The 8,794-nt window shown below is 40.0% G+C and overlaps 1 non-coding gene across 1 annotated transcript; it reads right to left on the bottom strand.

The window, feature by feature from the left end:
* Positions 1 to 7,619: 7,619 nt before the first annotated feature.
* On the bottom strand, positions 7,620 to 7,724 carry LOC132228927 (U6 spliceosomal RNA). The gene has a single exon (XR_009451530.1). It is a non-coding gene; the product is annotated as a U6 spliceosomal RNA (small nuclear RNA).
* Between the last annotated feature and the right edge of the window lie 1,070 nt (positions 7,725 to 8,794).

Below are 8,794 nucleotides of genomic sequence, written 5' to 3'. Positions count from 1 at the left end.
TACCATTAAAAGGTCTGGTGTTCTGCCAAAGCAACGTATTAATAAATTTAAGGTTGAGATTTTCATTGTCATGTGAACGTTGAAATTGGCTCTCAAGCACATCAGGCAGCCAGCTCAGCAGGATCCATGTACTGGATTCACAACAAACACGCCTGTGAAAAAAATGACTTTAAAATCTCTGATTTTGTGGTTTGCTTTTAATTTGTTAAAAAAGCATGATCCACCAGTTATAAGAATCTCAGCCAATTCAGGCTAAGTTAATTTTGAGAAATGCATTATTTCACTTTAGTCAAATGTCAAGAAATTATTCTGTCATGCACCCAATCATTTATTCAGTTGTCCATTTAGCACTAAGTCCCATTTCCATGGTAGGTTATGGTCTAGACTCTGGGGAAAACATTTACCCCAACTTCCCAGACTTTACAGTCTGGTGAGAAAGGTAAAAGCACAGTTATTAAAACCTCATTTTCACAGTAGTTTGAAGACTCTCCAGTCTTTACCAGTTAACAAGCAGCAGAAAGTAAGCTCATTATTTGTGTTCACACCCAATTACTCAGCAATCTGTCAACAATCACCGAAAGCTTCAAACATATCTACAGCACCGGGCAGTATCTTCTAGAATTAGGATTGTCCAGAGCTTCTAACCAAAGGAATACTTTACATTCCCCATGATTTTATTTGTAAAATGAACTTAGAGGAAGCAAATCAACTTTTCTTTCTTGCAACTAGGTATCACACAAACTCTCTAGTAAAAAAAAAAAAATACATGATTGAAGGTACAGTACCAATCTGTACATCAAACTTGATTTCTTTGGCTTTTCAAAAGGTACAGGCATTTAAATATGGACTGACTATTTGTGTCCCCACCCTTAATCTCCTTACCCTCACCCAATTCATAGTTTTAAGTCCTAAGCCCCACTGTGATGTTATTTGGAGACGGGTTGTTGGGAAATCATTAGGTTTAGAAGAAGTCATGAGGGTGGGGCTGTATGATGGCATTAGTGTCCTAGAAGAAGAGACACCAGAGGGCTTGTTCTCTCTCCACCATGTGAAGACACAGCAAGAAAGCAGCTGTCTGCAAGACAGGAAATGGGCTCTTAGGAGACACTGAATCGGCTGCTACCTGGATGTTGGACTCCCTAGCTTCCAGAACTGTGAGCTTCAGTTGTTTAAGCCACCAAGTCTATGGTATTTTGTTATGGCAGCCTGAGCAGGCTAAGCCATGACCTTAGAAAAATGTCAGGGACTTCTATAAAACTATGAAAATTTGTATAAAAACTTATCTGTTATTATTCCCAAGCAGGGCCCCTCTGCCTCAGGCTGTAGGCTGACTCTTTGCTATGACCTGCACATAATTTGCTCTTTCTTGACCCTAGAATGCATTCCAATGTGTGCTGTTTTCTTTACCCAAAATGCCCTCCCCAAATCTTCCACTTCTGGCTCAGAGGCTCACCTCTAAGAAATCTTTTGTGATTAGTCCCTAGTCTGTTTCCAAAAAAAATCCTCCATTGCAAAGATTTTACATCTCACTCTATTGTGTCTTTTAGTTGGTTCAAGGATGTAGGTCATCTTTCCCCAACTAGACCTTCAGTATCCCCAAGACAAGCTTAGGGTCTAGATTTTTCAAATCTTTTGTGTCCTCTATCGGCCCTTTTAGAGTGTTGTACAAAATAAAATGGAGATGAAATTTACTGAATGAAAACTGAACTAGATGCTGAGAGCCAACAAATGTTCTGAGGCAAATGAATCAAGTAATGCAAGGAAGTCCAATCCAACTCTGGCCCCAGAGCCTGCGGGTCTGTGAGGGAGAGAGTCGTTCTGGATAAGTGAGTTTAATAGATGGCTGATGGTGTATTCCTTTAAACACCAAGAGTTTTAATTATCTTGGATGGAAACATTTCCAATATTTAATCATCCCTGCCTTTTAAAATAGTGCAGGGCAGCAAAAGAAACCATCAACAAAACAACGAGAAAACCCACTGTGTGGGAAAACATATTTGCCAATGACATATCTGATAAGGGCCTAATCTCCAAAATTTATAGGGAACTCATACAACTTAACAAAAGAAAGATAAACAATCCAATCAAAAAATGGGCAAAGGACCTAAATAGACACCTTTCAAAAGAGGACATCCAGAAAGCCAAGAGACATATGAAAACATGCTCAAAGTCACTAATCATCCGAGAGATGCAAATCAAAACAGCAATGAGGTACCATCTCACACCTGTCAGACTGGCTATCATCAACAAATCAACAAACGACAAGTGCTGGAGAGGATGTGGAGAAAAAGGAACACTTGTGCACTGCTGGTGGGAATGCAGACTAGTGCAGCCACTATGGAAGACAGTATGGAGTTTCCTTAAAAAACTGAAAATGGAACTCCCATTTGACCCTGTGATCCCACTTCTAGGAATATATCCCAAGAAACCAGAAACACCAATCAGAAAGGATATATGCACCCCTATGTTCATAGCAGCACAATTCACCATAGCTAAGATCTGGAAACAGCCTAAGTGCCCATCAGTAGATGAATGGATTAGAAAACTGTGGTACATTTACACGATGGAATACTATGCTGCTGTAAAAAGGAAGGAACTCTTACCATTTGCAACGTCATGGATGGAACTGGAGAGCATTATGCTAAGTGAAATAAGCCAGTCAATAAAGGAAAAATACCACATGATCTCACTCATTCATGGACAATAGAGACCATTATAAACTTTTGAACAATAATAGATACAGAGGCAGAGCTGCCTCAAACAGATTGTCAAACTGCAGCGGGAAGGCCGGGGAGGGTTGGGGGGCAGGAGGTAGGGGGGTAAGAGATCAACTAAAGGACTTGTATGCATGCATATAAGCATAACCAATGGACATAAGACACTGGGTGATAGGGGAGGCTAGGGGACTGTCTAGGGCGGGGGGATAAAATGGATACATATGTAATACCCTTTGTAATACTTTAAGCAATAAAAAAAAATAAATAAAATAGTGCAGGGTAAACCTAATCCAGTGTGATGGCTGGGGTTGTCATTGAAAGCAGTATTATGCTATGACACTGGAAGTGGAGGCATGCGGAACTGTTTGTCCTTATTTTAAATGTCTGCAGATTTCTGTGTTTTTAGAGTGTGTGTGTGTGTGTGTGTGTGTGTGTGTGTGTGTGTGTGTGTGTGTGTGTGTGTGTTTAGCCTCTCTAGGGCCTCCCTGGCTGCTGGACGGTCAGTCTCACGGTTGCCTGTGTGACTGATTATGCCATTTCGACTCCCTGTTCCTAATTTTCTGCTTCTCATCTGAAATGAGTTTGGAAATCAAATGCCCTGAGCTCACTGTGGTTGTTGTCATGCTTATTATTGTTAGACATGTGTGTGAACTGAGAGAGAGGGCTCTGTGTGAGGTGTGCCAGGGTCTCCATGGCTAAAGTGTGCACAAATACATATATGTTGTGAGCTCCCTGATCAGCTCCTCTGAAGACTTTTTCATTGACTTACTATTCTTACTCTTTGGGTCTGAAAACAAAACTTTCTGGAAGTATTTTTTTCAGATAAGTTAGGAATTCAGTCCTGGATTGTACAAGTAATCAAGTATTACAAAGTGCAAGACAGATGGTAGGTGCTGTAGAATAGCCCTCTGAAATGGATACTCTATGTCTGGCTTGCTTATTATTTTTTATATTGCACTAGCACATAGTAGATACTCAATAAACAAGTGTTGAATCAATGAAATGAACTTCTATAATCTGAGCAGAGATAAGGTATTAACACACATATACGCCCAAACAAGCTAACAATGTAAACCATATTAAGGCTCATAACAGAAATACAAATAAAGTATGTACAAGGACCAAAATATTATTTCTGCTGGAAAACCCAGAAGGACTTCATGGAAGAGGTAATAGTTTTGACTGGGACTTGAAGGATAGGACTATATTTCAATCAGCAAGAAGTTAGAGAAGTAAGAAGAGAGAAGAATGCCACAGACAAAAACCAGATGTTTCAATGGGCAGGGTGTATTTGGGAGACAGTTAGTACATTTTGCCTGAGTACATGTAGCAGAGTAGGAGGAGATCATGTTATAACATTGTATTGGCATCAGAGCCTTGGATATGGGGCTATAGAATCTGTACTTTGTTTGTTAGGTGATGGGGAGGAATTGAGGGTTTTTGAGCTTGGAGGTGACATGCTTTGAGCTGCATTTTTGAAATCTTAGTAGATATTGAAATTTTGGAGTTGAAGGGAAACAGGGCTGAGGTGATTCCAAGGGTATGGATGGGACTCCTCTTGGATTCCCATCGTCTTTAGCGGTAGGTAGGGTGCTGTTCCAGAGACCCTCAAGAGCAAAGGGTTCTATAAGATTAATACTATAGTAATAAGTCAAGATTCATTTTTGGCTTGGGGCACCATGTTAATACAGTAGACATAGAGAAACAAAATAGCAGCAGGGTCTGGTGGGCCTACTTCCTTACAGCATGCAGAGCCCCCTGGGGCACAACTGTTCCAGAAAGGAACAGTCAGGTCTTGGGGAGCAAGTGTAGAAACCACCCAAGGGAAAACTATAAGAATCCCCCACTGAAGTGACTGTACTTCTTTTTTTTTTTTAATACAGTGACTATGTAATACCATATAGAATTACTCTGTTGACCATGGTAGACACTAGTTCAAATCTAGATTTGCCATGAGTATAAAATACACTCAAGATTTCAAAGCTTGAGCAAGAAAAAAATGTAAAATACTTCATTAATATTTTTATTGATTATGTATTAAAATGACAATATTTTAGATTTATTGAAATAAATTAAATGTTATTAAAATAAATTTACTTTTCATCCAGCCAGCGTGGCTCAGTGGTTGAGCATCGACCTATGAACCAGGAGGTCAGGGTTCGATTCCCGGTCAGGGCACATGCTGGGTTGCGGGCTCGATCCCCAATGTGGGGCATGCAAGAGGCAACCGATCAATGTTTCTCTCTCATCATTGATGTTTCTATCTCTCTCCCACTCCCTTCCTCTCTGAAATCAATAAAATATATTTTAAAAATACAAAAAATAAATTTACTTTTCAAATTTGACTCCTAGAAATTTAAAATAGTTTATGTAGCTTATATTACCATTCTGTTGGACAGAACTGCTATGAAAAGTTCATTGTAATTTTCTATCACAAAAATAAAATTGTTCTATCTCCTCTGATTTTTTAAACCTTTTTCCTTGTAGGGAAATTGCTAATATGTGCATCAGGAATAAACTCAAAACCTGTAATAAACAGGTTAATGCATACTTGTCTACTGTCCAGAATTGTTTATGTGCCTTTCAATGTTTCCATGGAGATTACTGCACCTGCAGGTTTGTGCTGTGCAGTTGGCATATTATAGAATTATTTAAATGAACATTTTTAAAGGGTTCATTATCTGGGGCAATTGAAAGACAAGAAATATGGGAGTCCAAAAGTTTCATACCAATCGCTTTTGTATCAGGGCAAGTGGTCGCCTGGGAGGTTTAAATAGACCCAGCCTTTGTAAAGAAGAGGTTATAGCAAAATACTCCTCTCCTGCAAAGAACTTGGAGTCAATATTCCTTTTAGAACATCGATTAACAATCACAAATTCTCAAAACCCAGAGTCCTTGAAGGATCATTTTGCTGTCAAGGACATTCCTGTATTCACCTGCAGGGTTTCCTTTTTCTTATGGGCTAGTGGAAATGGTCACATTTGACCCTAATTTTGACCGTTAGCTTCATTTGCCTGAATGTTGCAGAGCCTTTTTACTTCACATCAACAACCCCCTATGATTCTACAGATCTGGTGTGTGATGGTGTTTAGCAGAATGTGAAAGAGCCCCAAGCATTCCCCAGCCAATGGAACTGATTGTACAATGAAGATAAACTTCGGGAAGGATCTGAGTCATTATGTATTTTACTAGTACTATGTCTTTGCAAGGCCCTTTCATTTGGAAGCAAGTAAGTTTGTTTTAAATAAAAGTGATCTCTCTTTTAAAAAAATAAATAAGAGCAAACTTTTATTCACTGTCTTGGAAGTGTACGTGAGCAACACTTCCCCCCCACCCTTCCCCACAGTTAAATGATGACTACGAAATCCACAGGGGAGAATTACAGCCCGAGGCACGCCTGCCGCACAGAGGGTCTGCTTTGCTTCAGTTTATGTATACAGACAGCCTGAGAGCATTCGGCAGACAGAGAAACCTTTAGGGACAGAACAGGCAGTTCTGAAATACCTGTCACCAGCCCTCGTACAGCCCAGCAAGATGGGACCGGAAGGTTCTCGTGTCGTCTTTAATATCCGTACAACAAAAATGACTTCACCCGTGCAATTAGTGAACAAGCTGTTCTCAGAGCTCCAGGAGGAGAAACTTAGTTTGACTTTCATTTGTCCCATTTTTCCTGCGCACTGAATGTTGCAACCTTCTGTCAACTCCAATCTCTTGGCCTAGCAATTACAGCCAACCTTAAAACATTCTGCCCTGAAACCGTTAGTACAAATAAAAGCAGGGAGAAATAAATTACACTCGGCCCTCCCACCCCTATGTCACATCCCCTTCTGCACCCCAGAAGGTCTGTGGTCAGAATGTCAGCACTTCTTCATCCATAAAATCAAACTAAATTTCTGTCCAATAAATTAACTTTACCAACTCGTGTTTTACAATGATCACTGCTTTATTTTCCTGTTGGGGCAGTGTATGCCGTAAAGTTTAAAACAACCACATTCATTTCCTTAAAGGGATCTTAGAGATCCCTTTCTTTCCCATTCAGTTGTCTGAAGGGAGAAGGTGGAGTCTGGAAATGTATGGATGGCAGGAGGCCAGTGTACATGAGAAACACACTGTGACTTGAATATCTCATCTAGAAGAAAATGTACAAGTATGAACAAATTATATCCCAGAAAAAGCAGAAAACGGATTTTGTGTCTTCACTTTGTCTTGATGGTGAGTCCAAATAGGCAGACCCATTGATCTTTTCCATCAAATCTAAAAAGAAATATCCCCATTATCCCAGGCCTTATCTATCGTGCTAGTAAGAAGCCCTAGGAATCTGGGGACTGTTAGCAAAGTTGCTTAAGTGATGCAACTTCTTCCAGGACGTAAGCATTCCAGACTCATTCTTCCAAAGTGAGAAATAGATGTAGAATTGGGGCAATAAGTGGGGAAATGCTCCCTCCACACGCTGTAGGAATAAGCCACTGACACTGGCTTAGCAGGTGGCACCCTTACCCTACGCCATATTCCACTTTAATTTGGGGAGTACTTAAACAAATCATTTTCACTTCACAAAGTGTTTCCATTTAATTCCACATTTGAATTGTAGAAAGTGTAAAAAAAAAAAAAAGGGTTTTTTTGCTTCTTAGTGCTGATATATGTAGTCCCACTCTTGTCACATCATTCCCTTAAAAAAAAGTGTCAATTTCAGAACTTTTAAGGCTTAAGAAGGAAATGCAAGTTAATGTATTAGCACAATACCCCAGTTATAACAGCTTCATTTTCATTTCAGAGATTGCCTTACATGAATATTTTTATAGTGAAAAGTCACGATTTTGCTATTGCGTGCCATGCATTGTGCTTTGACTCATATTTCTTCCCAGCTAATCAAGGGTGTGAGGAGCCCAGCGAGGAACTGCACAAAATGTAGAACGTTTCAGGCATATGCATGTCACCCTTGCACAGGGGCCATCCCAATCTTCTCTGTATCGTTCCAATCTTAGTATACAAGCTGCTGAAGTGACTATGTCATTTCATTTTTCAAAAGGCAAATGTGCTAATAGGGATGAAAGAATAGCAGCTATAGGGACAATGGGGGAAGCTCAAACGCCCACTATGGGCCAACACAGGTATTAGCTGAATTTCCGTGGGCGTACCTTGTAATTAAATTTAAGAGTCTCAAATTGAAGCACTGAATTTCCACTTAAGATTATGATGGAGTAACAGGGACCACATTTACCACCCTCCTCCTTAAACAACTCAACAACTGGTCAAAAATCTGTGAAACTAATGTTCAGACATTGAAAAACAGGCAGTGCAGGATAGCAATCTCTGTAGAAAACGGGGTTGTGGGGGGCCCAACAAGATGAGCGTGATGAATGCTCTAGTTTACTCTCTGGTGAGTTTCTAGGCCACTGCAGAGTTAGGTGATCCCCCTGAGTTGAGACAGAGTTCAGAGTACAGAGATGCCTAGGCAGCTAGACTTCTTGGGCAGAGCACTGGAGAGAAGAAAGCTGCAATGAGAGAGCTCCAATATCCACACAGGGTCCCCTTAACTCTTGAGCTGAATAGTAATCAGTGCATGAGTTTGAGGAGACTATCAAGACAGAAGAAGCCACTGGAAAGGATTCGGTGGAGCAATCCTTGGAGCACACAAAGGGCTGGGAATCTTTTATATGCTTACTAGCCAGAGCAGAAAGACTTCCTAACACATATGGAACTGTGGAGAGCCTTCAGAAGAGTATTGCCTCAATAGCAGGGTCAAATTAGCTCTAGATTAAAGGCTGTTCTGCCCCCACCAAACGTTTAAGAGCAAGCCTCAAAAACATCAAACTGTTCCCAAGTAATTTAATTGCATCCTATTGCAAAACTCCCAAATATTGAAAGCATTACAAACATATCCAGTACCCCCAAACTGTTAAACTTACAATGTTGACAGTAAATTAAGTTACCACTGTAACTAATACAAAATAATATTGAACTCAGACTGTAATTGAAAAATAAAATTTAAAAATGAATTGCCAGACATTCAAAGAAGCAGGAACATAAGATCCAAAATGAGAAGAAAATCTACAGAAACAGACTCAGAAATGACA

The sequence above is a fragment of the Myotis daubentonii genome, chromosome 2 (assembly GCF_963259705.1).
Source record: "Myotis daubentonii chromosome 2, mMyoDau2.1, whole genome shotgun sequence".
In the NCBI taxonomy this organism is placed as follows: Eukaryota; Metazoa; Chordata; class Mammalia; order Chiroptera; family Vespertilionidae; genus Myotis; species Myotis daubentonii.
Note: the sequence above shows the minus strand (reverse complement) of the source record. Positions and strands in the feature narration are given on the sequence as shown.